General features: G+C 33.3%; 1 pseudogene; it reads left to right on the top strand.

Annotated features, from left to right (window-relative positions):
* Positions 1 to 988, top strand: part of LOC137236362 (large subunit ribosomal RNA) — a pseudogene marked incomplete at its 5' end in the record, with an annotated part of 3,528 nt that extends 2,540 nt beyond the window's left edge.
* Between the last annotated feature and the right edge of the window lie 4,012 nt (positions 989 to 5,000).

Raw genomic sequence — 5,000 nt, 5'->3', positions numbered from 1 at the left:
TGATCAAAGTACCACGAGTTTGTTATATAATTGTAAACATATTTTAATGAGAAATGATAACATTTTTCGATGTTATTATCATAATTAAAATTTGGTATAACTCCAACACTCAGGTATGATCCAATTCAAGGACATTGCCAGGTGGGGAGTTTGACTGGGGCGGTACATCTCTCAAATAATAACGGAGGTGTCCCAAGGCCAGCTCAGTGCGGACAGAAACCACACATAGAGCAAAAGGGCAAATGCTGACTTGATCTCGGTGTTCAGTACGCACAGAGACAGCAAAAGCTCGGCCTATCGATCCTTTTGGTTTAAAGAGTTTTTAATAAGAGGTGTCAGAAAAGTTACCACAGGGATAACTGGCTTGTGGCAGCCAAGCGTTCATAGCGACGTTGCTTTTTGATCCTTCGATATCGGCTCTTCCTATCATTGTGAAGCAAAATTCACCAAGCGTTGGATTGTTCACCCATTCAAGGGAACGTGAGCTGGGTTTAGACCGTCGTGAGACAGGTTAGTTTTACCCTACTAATGACAAAATATTATTGCGACAGCATTCCTGCGTAGTACGAGAGGAACCGCAGGTACGGACCAATGGTACAATACTTGTTCGAGCGAACAGTGGTATGATGCTACGTCCGTTGGATTATGCCTGAACGCCTCTAAGGTTGTATCCGTGCTGGACTGCAATGATAAATATGGGGCAAATTGCATTGTATGGCTTCTCTAAATCATTTAAAGTTTATAAATTTAATTTATAAACGACAAAATGAATATATGTGATGCCAATGTTATTTATAACATAGCAAATGCGGGAGGATTCAAATATCACCCGTATGCCGCGCTAGTTATATATAAAAACATTATTTAATACAATGACAATGCCTAGAATCAATTGTAAACGACTTTGGTAACGGGCAAGGTGTTGTAAGTGGTAGAGCAGCTGCCATACTGCGATCCACTGAAGCTTAACCTTTGCTTGATGATTCGAAAACAATTTATTGGAATTAATTTTCCAATTTATTATTGTTTTGATGTAATCATCTTATAAAAATATGCATATTTAAAATATGCAATATAAAGAGAGGCGCTTGTTTAGGGGCCAAGTCCTCTATAAAAATGATGAAAAAGCAAATATTGTAATCTACTACAATAAAGTACAAATAAAGCAACAAAAATTTTGTTAGTTGAACTTTATTATATTTGGGCTAATAAAGTCGATATATTTATACAGATGTGTTTTAAGCGACCAATGAAAGTAAGTGAGGTTTTCCTTACCTAGGCCGCTTACACAAAATATATTAGCGAAGTTCATATATATATAACTTGTTCACTTTCATTATTTAAATTGTTGCTTGTACGGTAGTATTATTTACAAAGAGAAAAATGTAAATGAAATATTACAATAATGTACAAATAAAGCAACTAAAATTTTGTTAGTTGAACTTTATTATATTTGGGCTAATAAAGTCGATATATTTATACAGATGTGTTTTAAGCGACCAATGAAAGTAAGTGAGGTATTCCTTACCTAGGCCGCTTACACAAAATATATTAGCGAAGCTCATATATATATAACTTGTTCACTTTCATTATTTAAATTGTTGCTTGTACGGTAGTATTATTTACAAAGAGAAATATGTAAATGAAATATTATAATAATGTACAAATAAAGCAACTAAAATTTTGTTAGTTGAACTTTATTATATTTGGGCTAATAAAGTCGATATATTTATACAGATGTGTTTTAAGCGACCAATGAAAGTAAGTGAGGTTTTCCTTACCTAGGCCGCTTACACAAAATATATTAGCGAAGCTCATATATATATAACTTGCTCACTTTCATTATTTAAATTGTTGCTTGTACGGTAGTATTATTTACAAAGAGAAAAATGTAAATGAAATATTACAATGAAGCACAGCACAAATAAAGCAACAAAAATTTTGTTAGCTGAACTTTATTATATTTGGGCTAATAAAGTCGATATATTTATACAGATGTGTTTTAAGCGACCAATGAAAGTAAGTGAGGTTTTCCTTACCTAGGCCGCTTACACAAAATATATTAGCGAAGCTCATATATATATAACTTGTTCACTTTCATTATTTAAATTGTTGTTTGCATATGCAGAGTAATATTATTTACATTAAACACAAAAAATATAATTTTTATTATATTTTTTAAATATAATTCTGGTTGATCCTGCCAGTAGTTATATGCTTGTCTCAAAGATTAAGCCATGCATGTCTAAGTACACACGAATTAAAAGTGAAACCGCAAAAGGCATCAGTTATGGTTCCATAGATCGATCATTAACAGTTAGTTGGATAACTGTGGTAATTCTAGAGCTAATACATGCAATAATATAAACACGGACCTTATGGAACGTGTGCTTTTATTAGACTAAAACCAAGCGATCTTTATAGATTGTTATATTGGTTGAACTCTAGATAAACATGCAGATCGTATGGTCATCTACAACTAAAAACTTTAAATGGGTAAGAACCTCACCTTTTTTGATATGAAGGTTGAAGTTATATGATATAATGTGCCCAGTGGGCGACTTTTGGTAAGCAGAACTGGCGCTGTGGGATGAACCGAACGTAATGTTACGGTGTCCAAATTAAAGTAAGCGCGGGTAAACGGTGGCGGGAGTAATTATGACTCCCTTAAGATCGCCAAAAATGCCTCGTTAACTAACTTTTAAAATGTGTTGCTTGCGACTAACGAAGTGCAAACTAGCATTGCACTGAGGCCGCGCACATATAAAAATGTATGAAAATTATATATAAAGAGGCGTTTGTTAGGTGCGACAAATCCTCTATAAAAACTAAGAACGAAAGTTAGAGCTAGCGATTGGGTGTAGCTACGGCTCTCTCAGTCGCTTCCCGGGAAACCAAAGCTTTTGGACTCCGGGGGAAGTATGGTTGCAAAGCTGAAACTTAAAGGAATTGACGGAAGGGCACTATCAGGAGTGGAGCCTGCGGCATAATTTGACTCAACACAAGAAAACTTAACAGGTCCGAACATAACATATATATATGAAAGTATATATATGAAAGTTTTAAAAGTTTCAAAATACTTTTGTAATGTGTTGCGACTAACGAAGTGCAAACTAGCATTGCACTGAGGCCGCGCACATATAAAAATGTATGAAAATTATATTATAAATACAAGTACTTGTATGAAACTTTTTTCTACTTGTATGAAACTTTGTACTTGTATGGAAGTTTGTACTTGTATGAAACTTTTTTCTACTTGTATGAAACTTTGTACTTGTATGGAAGTTTGTACTTGTATGAAACTTTGTACTTGTATGGAAGTTTGTACTTGTATGAAAGTTTCTACTTGTATATAACTTTGTACTTGTATGGAAGTTTGTACTTGTATGAAAGTTTCTACTTGTATGAAACTTTGTACTTGTATGGAAGTTTGTACTTGTATGAAAGTTTCTACTTGTATGAAACTTTGTACTTGTATGGAATTTTGTACTTGTATGAAAGTTTCTACTTGTATGAAACTTTGTACTTGTATGAAAGTTTGTATCTTGTACTTGTATGAAAGTTTGTATCTTCATACATTTTTCGTCGTGTGAGGTGAGCGGGTCAGAAAACAATTTTAAGAAACGTATGAAAACTTTGGTCAGCCATATAAAACCACTAAGCGTAGCTAACAGACGCTGACAAAGTTTCATACAAGTACTAAAATCTACTTATATGAAAGTTTTGAAATTTTTAAAATACTTCGAAAATGTGTTGCTACTATCGAAATGCAAGCTAAAAACACTTAAACGTATGAAAACTTTGGTCAGCCATACAAAACCACTAAGCGTAGCTAACAGACACTGACAAAGTTTCATACAAGTACTAACATCTACTTATATGAAAGTTTTGAAATTTTCAAAATACTTAAAAAATGTGTTGCTGCTAAAGAAGTGCAAGCTAAAAACACTTAAACGTATGAAAACTTTGGTCAGCCATACAAAACCACTAAGCGAAGCTAACAGACACTGACAAAGTTTCATACAAGTACTAACATCTACTTATATGAAAGTTTTGAAATTTTCAAAATACTTAAAAAATATGTTGCTGCTAACGAAATGCAAGCTAAAAACACTTAAACGTATGAAAACTTTGGTCAGCCATACAAAACCACTAAGCGTAGCTAACAGACACTGACAAAGTTTCATACAAGTACTAACATCTACTTATATGAGAGTTTTGAAATTTTCAAAATACTTAAAAAATGTGTTGCTGCTAACGAAATGCAAGCTAAAAACACTTAAACGTATGAAAACTTTGGTCAGCCATACAAAACCACTAAGCGAAGCTAACAGACACTGACAAAGTTTCATACAAGTACTGACATCTACTTATATGAAAGTTTTGAAATTTTCAAAATACTTAAAAAATGTGTTGCTGCTAACGAAGTGCAAGCTAAAAACACTTAAACGTATGAAAACTTTGGTCAGCCATACAAAACCACTAAGCGAAGCTAACAGACACTGACAAAGTTTCATACAAGTACTAACATCTACTTATATGAAAGTTTTGAAATTTTCAAAATACTTAAAAAATGTGTTGCTGCTAACGAAATGCAAGCTAAAAACACTTAAACGTATGAAAACTTTGGTCAGCCATACAAAACCACTAAGCGAAGCTAACAAACACTGACAAAGTTTCATACTAGTACTGACATCTACTTATATGAAAGTTTTGAAATTTTCAAAATACTTAAAAAATGTGTTGCTGCTAACGAAATGCAAGCTAAAAACACTTAAACGTATGAAAACTTTGGTCAGCCATACAAAACCACTAAGCGAAGCTAACAGACACTGACAAAGTTTCATACAAGTACTGACATCTACTTATATGAAAGTTTTGAAATTTTCAAAATACTTAAAAAATGTGTTGCTACTATCGAAATGCAAGCTAAAAACACTTAAACGTATGAAAACTTTGGTCAGCCATACAAAACCACTAAGCGAAGCTAACAGACAATG

Source organism: Eurosta solidaginis, unplaced genomic scaffold, assembly GCF_040869045.1.
Source record: "Eurosta solidaginis isolate ZX-2024a unplaced genomic scaffold, ASM4086904v1 ctg00002046.1, whole genome shotgun sequence".
Lineage (NCBI taxonomy): Eukaryota > Metazoa > Arthropoda > Insecta > Diptera > Tephritidae > Eurosta > Eurosta solidaginis.
This window is presented reverse-complemented; position numbering and strand designations above follow the sequence as displayed.